We start from the raw sequence: 18,131 nt of genomic DNA on the forward strand, positions 1-18,131 counted from the left end.
GCTGGAGTCTGAGGTCAAGAAGCAGGGTGGGCTCCTTCCAAGGCTGTGAGGAAGAGCCAGCTCTAGCCTCACTCATTTTCAGGGCTGCTGTAAATCCTTAGTGTTCCTCATCATGTGGAAACATCACCCTTATCTCCGTCTCCATATTCCCCGGGGTGCTTTCCCTGTGTGTGTGTGTCTGTTTTCAAATTCCCCCTCCTCCTAAGAATAGCAGCCATGTTAGATTAGGGATCAGCATAAAGACCTCGTTGGATTTTGATTAGCTTGGTAAGACCACATTGTGAAGTTTGTGGGCTGGGACTTCGACATGTGGGAAAACGTACTTCAGCATGTCAGCCTTTCCTAGTCCACATTAGAGCTCCAAAGCTGTAGGTCCATAGAGCCTCCAAACCCACACGCTGCTTCTCCTCAGGGGAAATGGAGAATCGCAGAGATGAAGGCAATGCAGAGCGAGTGGCAGTCACTCTCCAACCTGCACAGCCCTGCATGGGATGGCAAAGGCTGCCGGCACTGCAAATCCTAATGATCTCGTCATTGGGGCATGCCTGCCTTCCGCTCAGAACTGATGCACTGACAGGAACTCCCTGCGGCAGCAGTGAACAAGGGATGACATCGGTGTGTACTTGCTCTTCAGAAGAGCATTCACTGCACTCAGCCACTCAAAGATCTGATGATGTGACTGCCTTATTTAAAAATGAATTTCATCTATTTGAAAGCCTGCTGCAGAGAGAGGAGAGACACAGAATCACAGAGAGATCTTCTATCTGCTGGTTCACTCCCCAGATGGCTTCAAAAGCCTAGGCTGAACCACGATGGTGAAGCCAGAAGCCAGGAGCTTCTTCTGGGTCTGCCACGTGAGAGCGGTGTCCCAAGCATTTGGGCCTCCCTCCACTGCCTTCTCAGGGGCTGGACTGGAAGTAGAGCAGCCAGGACCTTCACTGGTACCCATATGGGATGCCAGCACTGCAGCCCACAGCTCTCCCTGCTGCACCACAATGCTGGCCCTGTGACAGCTGCTTTGCCTGTCCTCTGACTAAGGCTGTGCTCTTTAGTAACAACTTTGCCATGGTTGATGCCCACAACCACTGGTCTGCTAAGACCGGTAAAAGTGTTCATGGTTCTTGGCCACAGGCTTTTTGGCTCTTGAGATTTTATTAAAAATAACCAATGTACTGACCAGGTGGAACAAACCACTGCTTCGCTTCTCAGAGTGTTTAAAAGGGATTTTACAGCAGTTGTATTTGGACCATATCCACTTTGGGTGTGTTTGCAGTCAGGAGAGACATCAATTTCCACTCTTGCTATCAGGTGGGTGAAAGGGAACAGAGCGGGCTTTTGTCTCCTGCAGTCTCCACCACACCCAGGAGGCCAGGAATTCCCAGAGACAACTCATACCGGCCGTCCAGCCTTGCCACATTAAGACATGAAAGGATGCAGGCTTTCTAATACAGCCAAAGAATGGGTCTAAGCCTTTGAAACAGCAGCCCAGTTCCCGGGCCCCAGGTTTCTAGACTTATTTGGGTATCCTTTCCTCACCTGTGTTCATCTCTGCAGGCTGCTAAACAAAGGGCTGGAGTCCAGGCAGCTCCCACAACAGAACTCCTTCTCACAGCTCTGCCCTGCGAGTCCCAGAGCAAGCTCCTACAGGGTCCAGTGTAGGGTGAGGTTTCCTGCCCGGGCCTGCAGATGTCTGCCTTCTCACTGGGTCCCCACACAGTGGAGGGAGAGAAGACTGGGTAGGGAGGGAAATGGAGCCACAGAGAGATTGAGAGAGACTGACCTCTGGTGTTTCTCCCTCTTCTTGTAAGGGCACCTGCTCCATTAATTTAGGGTCTCACCCCACGTCCTCGGCTACCCTTTCCCTTCACCTCACAGGCCCTAAACTTGGGGGGACAAAAGCATTCAGTCCATGGCATTCCACCTGTCGTCTCCCAAAATGCACATCCTTCTTGCAAGAACATCCATTCACTGCATTCCAACAGCCTCCAACATCTTAACTCATTCTGACATCAAGGGCTCATCTACAATCCTCTACATAAGATCAGTGAGACTCTAGCTGTGCGAGCGTATGCTGCAGTTGTGCACCTGTGAAGACAGACAGGTTATGTGCTTCCAGAATATGGTGGCAGAGCAGACAGATAGATGTTCCCACTGCAAAAGGGAGAATTCAGAAGGCAGGCAGCGCAGGTCCCCGGAAGGTCCAAAAGCTAGCAAGGAGGATTCTCTTAGTGCTGAAGGCTCTGTGCTGTGCCCCTGGTTCTAGGCCTCTTTCAGAAGCACCTGGGGCAGCCTTCTAAGCTCCTGGGGATGTGGGAGCCATCTGGAAGCCTGTTCAGGGCTTTCTTCAGAACTCATGCTTCTGTCCTCAGATCAATCTTTTTAACCCAATAAAACCCGAAGAGGAGAGTTCCTGTCTTGCCCGTGTTCTGCCTGGACTGCAGAAGGTCAAGTTTCCGCCAGGCTGATGCCCCTGTCTCTACTTGCCTGGGAGAAGGAACTGGACCCAAAGGACACCAGGTCAGAACATGACCGGGGGAGGAGGAGTGGTCCCGAGCACTCAGGAAATCTCGTTGGTGCCAAGAGCTGCTGGGGGAGCAGCAGGCCTTCCTGTGCACAGCCCACACAACTGCAGCTCACCACAGGGGAGGGAGGATGACTGACACTTCTGTGTAACTGTCAGGGCCAGTGGAGCGTTTCAGGACCGAACAACGTGGGTTGGAGTCCCCCTTAAACATGGTTCTGCACAGATCTCATGGTTGGTTTGGAACAGCGTGCACCATCTCTCCTAATATGCTGTGTAAGCTTATCACCATCTGGCACTGCTGCATCCTAAAAATAATGACACCAAATTTAAGAATTTCAGTTATGTTCTTGAAAATCGATTAAATTGTAAGCTATGATCTCAGAGATCTGAAATTTGCTGGCTCATCCCAGATAATTACATTGATTTACAAGGGAACTGCATTAAACCTAACGGTGACCACACAACAAGCTCAAGTGCATGCGTGGTCCAGCTTTGGACCCCAGTCTATTAAACAAATCGATCAAGCCAGATTCAGTTCTTTTTACTCTAGAATGAAAAGTCAAAATTTTATAACTGATGAACATGGAGTGAAAACTGAAAACTCACAAAGAATTCATACTATGTGGTTTATTAAACAGACCAATGAAACCAGGCAAGCAGATGATGCCATGAGCACAGTGAGAACAGTGCTCTCTGGAGAGGAGCACCTCTCCAGAGAGAGTGCAGAGTAAGCAGGACAGAAGGGCTGTTTACCCAACTCCAGCGCCATGGTGCAACGCTGCGGCAGGGGCAGGCTCTAACCTGGCAGTTAAGCCGACAGCCAAGCCTCCCACAGCCCACACTGCAGCACCTGGGTTCCCTACTCAGCTCCGCTCCCGACTCCAGCGTCCTGTCAATGAGCACAGGGAGTCAGCAGCGATGGCTTAAGTAACTGGGTTCCTGACACGTAGGCTGGGGATGTGGACTGAATTCCTGGCTCTGGCTTCAACTCAGCACTACTCTAGCTGCTAAGGGCATTTGGGGAGTGAACCAGAAGACAGAAGACCTCTCTGTCTCTCTCTCTGTCTCTCTCTCATCCTTGAATGTGCTGTAGTTTTTGTTTTGTTCCCAGCCTTGGGAAGGGGTCCTTCCCTGACTGCCCCCTGAGCCTAAGTCTGCCATACGGGGTTCTCCTCACATCTCCACACCTTCCCCAGTGACACAGTTTGCCATCACATTTCAGCCAGTAGATTCAAACCCAGCAAAAGATCCTCCCCTCCCTTTTCCCTGATACCTTTTCAACCCAAATCCATCACACGTACACTTCGTTCACATTAGAGTTCAGAATGTGGTGAGGGCTCTTAGCTGACACAGGCAGGTGACTATCCGGACGTCTGCCTTCACCATGTGCTCAGAGGACCAGAGGCTACTACTGACCACACCCAGGCCACTGTATTCTCCGGGATTAGGTGCCCTATTTGTGTGTCAATCTGGGATGGACAGCTGTTTTTTATGGAATTGAAAATCTACTATGATAGGCTTCAGAGCCCAAACCACATTATCAAAACCCACCACCAGCGGTGCCCAGGAAAGGAAGCAGACAATGGAAGGTGGAGAACTTGTTGGTTAGAAAGGGGCGGCCTAACACTGCTTCCTCATCGTTCTCTTCATCTCAACAGGCAGACACTCCAAACACTGTGGCTGCCATCTCCACCAGGTGGCCAAGCTCCCATCTGAAATCTCCCCTTGGCTCTGATTTTCCAACTGGTCTTTGCTCTCAGCATTTGCTTAATCACCTACAGTGCTGCCCCAGTCTCTGGGCCACTTCTGCCCCTCAGCCTTGCCACACCGCTCCATTGAACCTGCTGCCCAGCTCTGCTCACAGGTAGCCCCAGACTCCTTGCCAGGTGCCTGCCAAGCAGTCCCCACTGGGTTGGGTCCTTTCCTGCACTCTGTCTTCAGTTCTCCCTTCTCGTCGGTCTGTGTCCTGAAGACTGGAGGAAGGGGAAGCCTGAATAAACTTCAATGCACCGTGCGGGCATTTTCGAGTTGAAAGGCTTGGATCTGCTTCACATTCCCCAGTGCAGAGGGCCACACTCTCTTCCTCTCTGGGAGGCTACAGGTGAGAGAAAGGGAGGAGAGATGAAATGTCCATCTTCCACACCAGGTGCTCTGTCTCTGCCCAGAAAATAACGTCGTTCGTCCAACAGCTTGGATGCTAAACGCATGGGAAGGATTCCTACTGTGCGACACCTGTCCCTGAGGCTGGGCGATCTCAGCTCTTCCATGGCTGCGCCAGAAGAGCGGAGCCATGGGCTTTTTGGACTATCCTAAAGGGCACAGGAAGCTGGAGTGTAAACCAGCCCCGTCATCGGGACAACTCAAAGGTGCTGGACCCCGTCACATGTCGGGCGTTCTCTGAGCACGCGAGAGACAAGGCGACCAACACAGTTAGAAGGGGTGCAAGTAAGAATCAAGCCACCAATTCACACAATGTGACTCCAGGCTGGAGAAGAGCCAAGAAGAAAATAAACTGGGTGACGGGCTAGGGCCGAGCACCCACTCTGAGAAAGGCACACATGGTCCACACGTTATGACCACATTATGCTACAAGGGGTAGCAAAGTACAACTAGGATGCTGTCCAGGACCATCTGAGCAACAGTGTTTTTTTAAATTCAAAGTAGTTTTTTAAGGTCCGAGCCAGTGACTTGCAGAATGCCTGCCCCTGCTAACCAGGGTAGGAATGCCAAAAGCGGTTGTCAGGGAGCATTGAAGAATGTATAATCTGGGGGCAAGCGCTGTGGCATAGTGGGTAAAACCACTGCCTGCAGTGCCAATATCCCATATGGGCGCTGGTTCAAGTCCTGGCTGCTTCACTTCCAATCCAGCTCTTTGCTGGGGCCTGAGAAAGCAGCGGAAGATGGCCCAGGCCCTTGGGCCCCTGCATCCATATGGGGGACCTGGAGGAAGTTCCTGGCTCCTGGCCATCCAATTTGAAGATTGGCACAGCTCCGGCCACTGGAGCCAGTTGGGGAGTGAACCAGTGGATGGAAGACTCTCTCTCTCTCTCTCTCTCTCTCTCTCTCTCTCTCTCTCTCCCTCTCCTCTCTCTGTATAATTCTTTCTTTAAAAAAAAGATTTATTTATTTGAAAGTCTAAGTTACACAGAGAAAGGAGAGGGAGAAGGGGAGGGGGGAGAGGTCTTCCATCTGCCGGTTCACTCCCCAGTTGGCTGCAATGGCTGGAGCTGTGCTGATCTGAAGGTAGGAGCCAGGAGCTTTTTCTAGGTCTCCCACATGGGTGCAGGGGCCCAAGCACTTGGGCCATCTTGTACTGCTTTCCCAAGTCACTGTAGAGAGCTCGATTGGAAGTGAAGCATCCGGGACACAAACTGGCGCCCATATGGAATGCCGGTACTGCAGAAAGCGGCCTCACCCGCTATGCCAGTGCTTGGCCCATAACTCTGACTTTCAAATAAATAAATATTTTTTTAAAAAAAAAAGTGTTATGAAACTGGTGCAGTTTTAGCCAGGTGGCCGCATGGCCCAGCTACCTGAGCCAGGCTCCACCCCCATCCTAATGGGATTCACTGCTCCTGCTTCCCTGCCTGCCCTCAGGCAAAGTTTTAAAAGGGCCTGTTCCTGAACACGTGCTCTCTTGGCTCTCCTCTGCAGCTCTCCCGGTTCTTCTCTCCAGACTCCTCCTCTGGTCTCTTGACTCTTCTCTCTTGGTTCTGCTCTCTTGGCCCTTCCCTCCTGCTCTCTTATCTATCCTCTCCTGCTCTCTGCCCACCTCTCTCCTCTTCTCTGCTCTATCTCCTCTCCTTGCTAGCTCCTCTCCTCTCTGCTTCTCTCTCACACTCTCTTTCTCTCTCTTTCCCTTCGCCGTCCCTTCACTCCGGTCTGTTAGGTGTTCCCCAATAAACCCTCTCCCTTACTCTGGTGTCTGGTGTGTTTTGCAATGGCTAACATTAATATACAACAAAAAGAATGCATAATCTGGGGCCAGTGCTGTGGCACAGGTTAATCCTCTGCCTGCAGTGCCAGCATCCCATATGGGCGTTGGTTCTAGTCCCAGTTGCTCATCTTCCAATCCAGCTCTGTGCTGTGGCCTGGGAAAGCAGTGGAAGATGGCCCAAGTCCTTGGGCCCCTGCACCCATGTGGGAGACCAACACCTGGCTCCTGGCTTTGGATCAGTGCAGCTCTGGCCATTGCTTCTCTTGGTCTCTCTCTCTCGCTGCCTATAACTCTACCTCTCAAGTAAATAAATTAAAAAACTTTAAAAAATGCAAAATCCATATTCTCATTGATTTACCTTGCTTTAGTTACTATCTACGTAGTTTGTTCTCAAATGCCCAGGGTTTAAAGGACACTATTGTATTCGGGCACTGAACACACTGGATTTGGCTTAAGGACCTTTCAGCAACTCTAGGCAAATTCATCAGAATTTTTGAGAAAACAGGTAGAGAGTTTGAGAAGCTTTAATTTCAACTGTTAAACGATGCAAAAATTGGGCATTCAGCTTTATCAGGAGACAGACTTCTCTGTTATCAAGGGTCAGTAGGAAACTTTGCATGCCAGTGACCCTACAGATGGGCAGCTTTTTCATAAAGAAAGCATTAATAATGTAGTTCTAAGTACCCTGTTCTCACCTCTGGTTACTAATCTGGAACTTCTTGGCTTGGAAAGTTGAATTTTTCATCTCTGGAAGACGGAATGAGACAGCTGAACTCAACTGCTCAGCATCCGAGCCAGTGGCACCTTTCAGGTTTTCTGTTGGCCTCTGTCCCAGGCCACTGAGCACCTCACCCATGTGGTGTCTGCAACCTCATGGATGATCTTCTTATCTCTGAAAACCACCCCGTTTCTCAGGCACCACAGAGAGGAAGACTACTTATCCTTCTCTCATGATTTCCATGAACCTGATGGGAAATTCTCCATTTGTCCAAGGTACTTACAAGTGAACATGACAGGGAGGAATCAATCCAATCTGCTGTGCAGTTCTGGTACTTGGGCTGCAGAAATGTTAAATTCTTTTCAAGAGATGCAGCTCTTGTTCTGGAAGGATCTCTGGGACTATCTCCCATGTAAATCAACTGGCTTTGGAAGCAACCTTTAGAGCAAATGAAATGTTCATGTTCCTACTGAATTTGGTCTTCAGTGAAGTGATGTTGCCTGCTATTTTCCCATTTTTAATGTAGTTTAACACCATGTATTATCTTTCATTTAAATGTATCAACTTTAAAGTTATACTGAACTTACAGAGCGGTGTCTGCATTCCAAGCACTGTTCCCAGTCCTGAACAAAGGTTAGCTTATTCCATCCGTTGGGTGACCCTCTGTGGCAGGTTCTGTTGGGAGCATGCCCATCATCCAGATGGCAAAGTGGAGACATCTGGAGGTTAAGAAGTGTTTCCTGGTCACATCCTGTTCACATGTTATTATATCTACCAGACAGATGTTTTCATTTAACAATAATTCAATTCTTAATTTAATATCTCAGTTTTCCTTTTTCAGTGTTTTAAGATTATATATTTACATTGTATTTCTTCAGTGGAATCTAAGATGCTTTTATAGGAAGAAAATTTAATATACTGGGTATACAGTTATAAGTATTTTTACATCCAGTTCACGCCTGTGCCTTCTGATTTTCATTCTTGTGTTGCCTCATTATTTCTGAGTACTCAAAACCTTTTTTTTTTTAACTTTCCTACTCTCATGTATTCAACTTATTTTTTTTTCTTTTTTTTTAACTTTTATTTAATGAATATAAATTTCCAGTGTACAGCTTATGGATTACAATGGCTTCCCCCTCCCATAACTTCCCTCCCACCCGCAACACTCCCCTCTCCCGCCCCCTCTCCCCTTCCATTTGCATCAAGATTCATTTTTAATTCTCTTTATATACAGAAGATCAATTTAGTATAAAGGTTTCAACAGTTTGCACCCACATAGACACACAAAGTGAAACATACTGTTTGAGTACTATTTATAGCATTAAATCAAAATGTACAGCACATTAAGGACAGAGATCCCACATGAGGAGCAAGTGCACACTGGCTCCTGTTGTTGACCCAACAAATTGACACTCTAGTTTATGGTGCTAGTAACCACCCTAGGCTGTCGTCATGAGTTGCCAAGGCTATGGAAGCCTTCCAAGTTTGCCGACTCTGATCATATTTAGACAAGGTCATAAAAGACAGGGTGAGGATAGTAACCAATGATCCTAAGAGTGGCATTTACCAGGTTTGAACAATTATACAGTATGAAGTGGGGAAGAGGACCATCAGTACACACAGGTTGGGAGTAGAGCCATTGGTGGTAGAGTAGAGGTTATGATTACAAAGGAATGAGGCCCAAGTACGCTAGACAGGGTCTAGAACAAGGGACAGAGTCATTATTAGAGGAGCTAAGAAAGGTGCTGTCTAAGCTACAAGTAATTTTTCTGATTGAGAGGCAAATAGAACCTGATAGAAGGGGCTTGATAATAATCTGGTGGGCTTTAGGCCCTTTAAATTCAGAGGCCCAGACCTATCTATCTCTTCACATGGGGTACATCCTAAGGGAGGTGTGAACCTCCTAGGGGAAGGCACTCTGTTGACTTTCATTACTTGGCTGGCCTGGGAGGAGAGCTGGCCAGGTAAAGGCAGGTGGCATCTCTAACAAGAAATTTACAGTTCTGCCTGCAATGTTGCTGACCCTACTTGACCATCCCCTCAGCTGCAGTGGTCACTTTGGAAGTTGGGCTGAGTGAAGGGCTTTTCAGCTTGGAGCCAATAAGATCTGTGGCTCTGACCTGGGCATCCTTCGACTCCAGGGCAGGTCCACCTCCAGTGATCCAACTCTTGGCAGAGCTGCCAGGGCTCTTCACAAGCTGACTTCTGCTGAAGCCCAGGCTTACCACATTGAAAGCCACTGCAGTGGACTGGCCTGTTGGGTCTCCTTGAGGGCAGATCACTGTACAGATCAGCCATTAATAGGCCTGCCACCCATTGCTTCTGATGCCTAGCTTTCTTTTCCTCCTGGTTTGTGTTAAAGCAGACCAGAGGATGCAAGTCAAGGGAGTGCCCGTGTCCCATCTCTAATCTTCGGTGGCCTGAACTACAAGTCTATAGTCACAGGCATGTTCTGTAGTAGTTTTTCTAAGGTAGACAATGCCCATGAGAAAATTATATTCTCACTTTAAAACTTCCTTTCCCTTTGGTCTGAAAGGGAGGTTTTTTCTACTTACTGTATACTTTGCAGATGGCGAAGTGAATCTAGCTATGAGATTATTATTTAAGTTCTTATTTTGGCTATGCTATTACAGAAAAATGTTAGCCATCTCTTTTATAAGGTCTAAAGATTAAATTGTGCGTCCTACAGATTCCTTCATAATAGAATTAGTTTCCTACCTTGAAGAGAATAGAGAATTGAAAGAACAAGTTGGGCTTAGAATAGAGAAATGAGGGAGCACGTCCTAGATCGCTTGCTGACAATAGCAATATTACATGAATACTTAGCAAACCGTTTCAACCATTAGATAACAACTTAAGAAAACATTTAGCAGAAGGTCCAATGCCTTCTATAAATTTTAAGAATCATGTATTTGAAAACACCTCTTAAATATCTAACATGGTGTAGTTTGTTTAACCAGTAAACTTAAGCACAACCATCTAAAATGTTTTTAGTTTCTTTCTACCAACACGTTTAAAACATATGATACACAGATTCAGGTCACACAAATTAAAATGTATCTTTGATTGATTTTAGCAGCTTAAATTTATGGACAATCTTATCTATAAGCCATTTAAAATAAAACTCTTAATAAAATTTCCCCATGTGGACATACAATATGTACACACGTATAACATAGCATAATAGACCAATGTAGCAATTTTAATAATAGCTTTTAAAATCTAACTCTTTTTGTAAATTGCCAATTGATTTGAATTGCTTTTTGTTTTTAGTAACCTCAGTTAACCATACTTTCTCTCAGTTGGTACTGTTAATACATTATTGGCTTCATCTGTTTACAGAGCCATCCCAAAGTACTGAATACAATGGAAGTGGCTGGAAAAAGACCATAGGAACCTATAGGAGGACAGCTAAACCCAGAACCAACAACGCTTTAGTTTTATGAGCAGCACATCATATATAACTGTGGATGACAAAAGACTTTAAGTCGCCATGTTTAAAATTATAAACTCATCAACCAACAAGAGGCACTTGCTTACTTCACAGTATTTTTGAAAGCACCTGTAGGATTTTACAAGTATTTAACCTTTTAGGCCTCTGGGGCTTTCTCATTAAGATAACTATCATGTCTAGTAACACAAGATCATTAGACTTTTTAATTCTCAAACATTTGTATTGATAGCATTTCCATTATAGAAACTAAAGTTTGGTACCACATCACATCTTGACAGTACTTCTAATATGATCCAAATAGCCTGATTAGTTGGTGTCTCTATAAGATGAGAGACACAGGTCCTTCGATTTTTTCAGTTTGGCCCAAACTGGAAAAACCAAAGTCCAGGATTTACTGGAAATTTTAGAGACCAGATTGTTTGAAACTTTGATTTTTTGAATGCCTGTCAAGAATGCCAAGAAGGCTCAAAATCCAAAATATCTGGTTGAAATAAGATTCCTTAAAATCATGACCTAACATAGACCAAATTTGATCATTGTTACAAGGTGATTATTCAAATCTTTGAAAATAAGCACATATTTACATAACCCGTAGCTCTTAATAAAAATTCAGCTGTTTTTGAACAATTAGAATTTAACAGACATCAAGAGAACATAATAGATTACTTTAACACATTGCTTTAACAGAGCATCAGAGTTTAATTCTATGTCAAAGAGAAATTGAGCTTCCTGTGATCTTTTGCTGTGAGGTTTCCTTCCTTTACCTTCTTTCATATTGGTGACCATGTTTCTGTGTTTCTGTGTGTAACACATCTTTAAGCATCTTTTGCAGGGCAGGATGAGTGGCAACAAATTCTTTCAGTTTCTGTTTGCTATGAAAAGTCTTAATTTCACCTTCATTCACAAATGAGAGCTTTGCAGGATATAGTATTCTGGGCTGGCAGTTTTTCTCTCTTAGTACCCGGGCTATATCTCGCCATTCCCTTCTAGCTTGTAGGGTTTCTGATGAGAAGTCTGCTGTGAGTCTAATTGGAGATCTTCTGAGAGTAATCTGACATTTCTCTCTTGCACCTTTTAGAATCTTTTCTTTATGTTTCACTGTGGTGAGTTTGATTACGTGTCGTGGTGAGGATCTCTTTTGGTCATGTTTATTAGGGGTTCTATAAGCTTCCTGTACTAAGATGCCTCTGTCCTTCTCCAAACCTGGGAAATTTTCTGCTGGTATCTCCCTGAAAATGCCTTCTAATCCTTTCTTCCTCTCCATGCCTTCAGGAACTCCTAGAACCCGAATATTAGGTTTTTTAATAGTATCCTGTAGATTCCCGACAATATTTTTTAGATTTCTAATTTCTTCTTCTTTTCTTTGGTTTGCCTGTTTCCTTTCCTGTTCTCTGTCTTCTAAGTCTGATATTCTCTCTTCTGCTTTGCCCATTCTGTTTTTAAGGCTCTCTAATGTGTTTGTCATTTGATCTATTGAGTTCTTCATTTCATTGTGGTTTTTTGTCACTATCACAGTTTCATGTTCTACTAGTTGTTTCATTTCATTTTGATTCCTCCTTAATATTTCATTTTCACGAGAGAGATTTTCTATCTTGTCCATTAAGGATTTTTGTAGTTCAAGAATTTGTTTTTGAGAACTTCTTAATGTTCTTATCAATTTTTTGAGATCCGCTTCTTGCATTTCTTCTATCTCATCATCTTCATAATCTTGAATTGGGGTGTCTTTTTCATTTGGGGGCGTCATCGTGTCTTCCTTGTTCTTGTTACCTCGGTTTTTGCGTTTGTTGTATGGCATGTTGGAGATATTTGGTTTCTTCACTGTGGTGTTTTTTCTTGTTACACTATGGCTCTATATTAAGTGGACTGTCTGCTTTCGGTGGAGCCTTAGAGGCTTGAGATAAGTGTGGACTGAGAGCTGTGTTTGGTTCCTCAGGGTTGAGGGTGTGTCAAAGATGACACTCCCAGGTTAGGCGTGGTGGTAAATTTCTCTCTCTCTCTCTCTTTTTTTTTTTTTTTTGATTCAAAAGGGAGGTAATTCCACACAGCTGAACGTAATTGGAGGTAGTTAGCAGGCGAATGATATAGCCACAGGAGCCAGAGATCGGAAGCTCTTTCCCAAGGACCACACAGGGAATCTGTGCTGCCCTCAGTGTGGGCTCCAATTCTCCTGCAGTCTCCCACTGGGTTGCCAAGTTAGATGCTAATCTCCTGTTTTTCACCCCTCCCCCCAGAGTCAGGTTTTTCTGCTAGGCTCAGGGCTGGTGCAGACCTGAGGTCGCCCTGCTTATGACGTATGTCCAAAATGGCGCCTGCTCTGTCTTGCTCGCCTTTGAGAGGTGAGTGGAGAGAGAAACTCGTGTCCGTATCGGTCACTTTTTTTTTTTTTCCTCTCTCTCTTCTAGTTAGCCTGGTGAACTTTTCCCCACGGAGTTTCAAGCCTCGTTCCCTCTAGTCTCCTCTTTCTGCTTGCCCGCTGGTGTCTCGGGCTATTGAGGTTCGGCTCACCTTGCGTTCCAGCGCTGGTGCGTTAAGTCTGCCGCTGGTGTCCCGAACTTGGGCTCCCACGCTCTCCAGGCAGGTCCACTGTGAATCACTAGTTCCGGAAGAGTTTCCTCTGCTGTTTCTTCCCCTACTCTTCCTTGACCCTGCCATATCTCCACTTTTATTAACCTGTGTGTCTTGCTGAACTATCAATGTGCTCCCTTCCTATTCCGCCATCTTGCCGCTCCTCGTATTCAACTTATTTTTATCATCAATATTATTTTTAGCTTTTCAAAAGGCTTTTAGCCTACTTTTCTTGATTTCAAAGTTAACGGGCAAAGCCATATGTGTGGATACCCTCACCCACAAGACAGACCTGTAGAACAATTTCACTTCACTTTCTGCCCTTCCTGCCTTGCTGATCCAGGACAGTATTGTGGAAAATAATGAACCATTTATAACAATTGTCTTAACTCTTTCAGTTCTGCAGACCTATACATGTGTAGTATTTCTCAATAGTTATCTTTGTCATTTTACAGTTCAAGCAATTGCTTAAATTTCTGATTTATCTATTTTCATGATAAACACCACCGATTTAACACTATAGTCCTGCAACAGTCAATGCACAAGTATACAGAACTTTGTGAAGCCAGGAACAAAGTAAAAGAACTAGGGGTAGAAGTAAAAACAGCTCACGATGTTCAGGAGAAAATGTGCAGCAACCCTGAGGATCCCGTCCGAACATCACAACGGCCACCGGCCACCGTAGAACAACGAGGCCCAAGGGGGTTGCAGATTTCTCCTGCACAAAGTGAATCGGATCACGGCAGTGACACATCTGAAAGAAAAGCACTGTTGCTTGGCACTTTTATTCCAAGCCAACGTACGGTGATGCAGGCGACAGAAGTCAGTGGTCAAACCCGCACTGCTTGCCGTGGCGCCGTGGCATCTCCCCACTGGCGGGCGCACTCCAGGTTCCCTCCCCTCCTTATCTTTGGGAACACCTGCCCCCTCCCCCACAGTGGCCTCCATTCCTCGGGGTGGCACAGGTGACAAGGAGGCACCGTGGTTGAGTTCTGGGCCACAGGTGAAAATGACTGAAGCAAGGGCATGAGGTCACAAAGAAATAGGAAATAAATCCAGACATGAAAAACTCGTAGCCAAAGATGCACCAGGTAACAAATCCTCAACCACACAAACACAGAGGAGCTGGCTAGGGGGTGCGCACTTTGCAAACAAGCAGCAAATGAACCTTGACATGTGTGGTCAAAATGCAGGGGATGGGAGAGGGAAAGACCAACGTGGTGTCAGCAGACGGACAACGGGCGCCCCAGGTTGCCCTCCAAAGTACATGGACATGCGGATTCAAATCAAATGGGAACAGAATCAGGACTCAGAGAGATGCCTGATAAATCCTGCTCTGGGATATCATTACCAAGAGTCTCACCTCACAGGTCGGGGGGTTACCACGGGTGTCCCTGGGTCGTCACATACAATCCCAATTTCAGAAACATTAAACTGAGAAAAATTAACTTCACAATGGAAGAAATGCAGACAAGAAGGAAAACTCTACTCATCAATACTGAGAGGGAAAAGATCAATAAACTAGACGAGGGCTATAAAATGACCTGAAGAATAGCATATGTTGGCAAACTCACTCCAAAAGGCCTCAATAGGTGTAATTCTAAAGTCATTCCAAAGAGCCTTAATGGATACAATCTAAAAAACATTCAGTGGAAGTTAGGTCACTGCTTAGGATGTCCATACTCCATATCAGAGAGCCTGGTTCCAGAGTTAGGTCACTCTCAGGACGTCCATACTCCATATCAGAGAGCCTGGTTCCAGAGTTAGGTCACTCTCAGGACGTCCACACTACGTATCAGAGAGCCTGGTTCCAGAGTTAGGTCACTCTCAGGACGTCCACACTCCGTATCAGAGTGCCTGGTTCCGGAGTTAGGTCACTCTCAGGATGTCCACACTCCGTATCAGAGAGCCTGGTTCCGGAGTTAGGTCACTCTCAGGATGTCCACACTCCGTATCAGAGAGCCTGGTTCCAGAGTTACGTCACTCTCAGGATGTCCACACTCCATATCAGAGAGCCTGGTTCCAGAGTTAGGTCACTCTCAGGATGTCCACACTCCGTATCAGAGAGCCTGGTTCCAGAGTTAGGTCACTCTCAGGACGTCCACACTCCGTATCAGAGAGCCTGGTTCCGGAGTTAGGTCACTCTCAAGACGTCCACACTCCGTATCAGAGAGCCTGGTTCCAGAGTTAGGTCACTCTCAGGACGTCCACACTCCGTATCAGAGAGCCTGGTTCCGGAGTTAGATCACTCTCAGGATGTCCATACTCCGTATCAGAGTGCCTGGTTCCGGAGTTAGGTCACTCTCAGGACGTCCACACTACGTATCAGAGAGCCTGGTTCCGGAGTTAGGTCACTCTCAGGACGTCCACACTCCGTATCAGAGAGCCTGGTTCCGGAGTTAGGTCACTCTCAGGACGTCCACACTCCGTATCAGAGAGCCTGGTTCCGGAGTTAGGTCACTCTCAGGATGTCCACACTCCGTATCAGAGAGCCTGGTTCCGGAGTTAGGTCACTCTCAGGACGTCCACACTCCGTATCAGAGAGCCTGGTTCCGGAGTTAGGTCACTCTCGGACGTCCACACTCCGTATCAGAGAGCCTGGTTCCGGAGTTAGGTCACTCTCAAGACGTCCACACTCCGTATCAGAGAGCCTGGTTCCGGAGTTAGGTTACTCTCAGGACGTCCACACTCCGTATCAGAGAGCCTGGTTCCGGAGTTACGTCACTCTCAGGACGTCCACACTCCGTATCAGAGTGCCTGGTTCCGGAGTTAGGTCACTCTCAGGATGTCCACACTCCGTATCAGAGAGCCTGGTTCCGGAGTTAGGTCACTCTCAGGATGTCCACACTCCGTATCAGAGAGCCTGGTTCCGGAGTTAGGTCATTCTCAGGATGTCCACGCTCCGTATCAGAGAGCCTGGTTCCGGAGTTAGGTCACTCTCAGGATGTCCACGCTCCGTATCAGAGAGCCTGGTTCCAGAGTTAGGTCACTCTCAGGATGTCCATACTCCGTATCAGAGTTCCTGGTTCCGGAGTTAGGTCACTCTCAGGATGTCCATACTCCGTATCAGAGTTCCTGGTTCCAGAGTTAGGTCACTCTCAGGATGTCCACACTCCGTCAGAGAGCCAGGCTCCGGAGTTAGGTCACTCTCAGGATGTCCACACTCCGTATCAGAGTGCCTGGTTCCGGAGTTAGGTCACTCTCAGGATGTCCACACTGCGTATCAGAGTTCCTGGTTCCGGAGTTAGGTCACTCTCAGGATGTCCATACTCCGTATCAGAGTTTTTAGTTCCAGAGTTAGGTCACTCTCAGGATGTCCACACTCCGTATCAGAGAGCCTGGTTCCAGAGTTAGGTCACTCTCAGGATGTCCATACTCCGTATCAGAGTTCCTAGTTCCAGAGTTAGGTCACTCTCAGGATGTCCACACTCCGTATCAGAGAGCCTGGTTCCGGAGTTAGGTCACTCTCAGGATGTCCACACTCCGTATCAGAGAGCCTGGTTCCGGAGTTAGGTCACTCTCAGGATGTCCACGCTCCATATCAGAGAGCCTGGTTCCAGAGTTAGGTCACTCTCAGGATGTCCACACTCCGTATCAGAGTTCCTGGTTCCGGAGTTAGGTCACTCTCAGGATGTCCACACTCCGTATCAGAGTTCCTGGTTCCAGAGTTAGGTCACTCTCAGGATGTCCACACTCCGTATCAGAGAGCCTGGTTCCAGAGTTAGGTCACTCTCAGGATGTCCATACTCCGTATCAGAGAGCCTGGTTCCGGAGTTAGGTCACTCTCAGGATGTCCACACTCCGTATCAGAGTTCCTGGTTCCGGAGTTAGGTCACTCTCAGGATGTCCACACTCCATATCAGAGAGCCTGGTTCCGGAGTTAGGTCACTCTCAGGATGTCCACACTCCGTATCAGAGACCCTGGTTCCAGAGTTAGGTCACTCTCAGGACGTCCACACTCCGTATCAGAGAGCCTGGTTCCGGAGTTAGGTCACTCTCAGGACGTCCACACTCCGTATCAGAGAGCCTGGTTCCAGAGTTAGGTCACTCTCAGGACGTCCACACTCCGTATCAGAGAGCCTGGTTCCAGAGTTACGTCACTCTCAGGATGTCCACACTCCATATCAGAGAGCCTGGTTCCAGAGTTAGGTCACTCTCAGGATGTCCACACTCCATATCAGAGAGCCTGGTTCCAGAGTTAGGTCACTCTCAGGATGTCCACACTCCGTATCAGAGAGCCTGGTTCCAGTCCTGGCACTCTATTCCTGATTCAGCTTGCTGCTAATGCACTTCCTGGGAGGCGGCAATGATGGCCCAAGGACTTGGGTCCCCAGCACCCGTGTGAGAGACCCCCAACTTCAGCCTGCCCCAGCACTGGCAACTGCATGAATCTGGGGAGTGAACCAACAGATGGAAGATCTCTCTCTCTCTCTCTCATTGTTGCTTTACCTTCAGAAGTAGATAAATAAATTTTAAAACATAAAAAGTTATATGAGGGAAAAAAAGAATTCCAACCGCAGGGCTGAAACTGTGGTGTAGCAGGTAAATCCACTGCCGCCTGTAGTGCCAGCATCCCATAAGGTTCGAGAGCCAGCTGCTCCACTTCTGATCCAGCTCCCTGCTAATGGCCTGGGAAAGCAGTGAAAGATGGCCCCAGCTTGGGCCCCTGCACCCACATGGGAAGACCCAGAGGAAGCTCCTGACTCCTGACTTCGGAATGGCATATCTCTGGCTGTTGCAGCCTGTTGGGGGGTGAACCAGCGGATGGAAGACCTTTCTCTCTCTGCCTCTCCTTTTCTCTCAGTGTTAACTCTGACTGACTTTCAAATAAATAAATAAATCTAAAAAAAAAAATGCCAACCATGCCAAAAATCCAGTTGTAAGTTAAAATATTCAATTTCACTCAATAAAAATCTCTTTATAGGATTTTCCT

General features: G+C 46.9%; 1 long non-coding RNA gene across 1 annotated transcript; it reads right to left on the minus strand.

Annotated features, from left to right (window-relative positions):
- Positions 1-3,386: 3,386 nt before the first annotated feature.
- LOC133772042 (uncharacterized) lies at positions 3,387-14,807 on the minus strand. Its single transcript, XR_009867679.1, has 3 exons — positions 13,811-14,807; positions 7,767-7,898; positions 3,387-4,619 (listed from the first exon to the last, which is right to left on the minus strand). It is a non-coding gene; the product is annotated as an uncharacterized LOC133772042 (long non-coding RNA).
- Between the last annotated feature and the right edge of the window lie 3,324 nt (positions 14,808-18,131).

The sequence above is a fragment of the Lepus europaeus genome, chromosome 12 (assembly GCF_033115175.1).
Source record: "Lepus europaeus isolate LE1 chromosome 12, mLepTim1.pri, whole genome shotgun sequence".
NCBI lineage: Eukaryota > Metazoa > Chordata > Mammalia > Lagomorpha > Leporidae > Lepus > Lepus europaeus.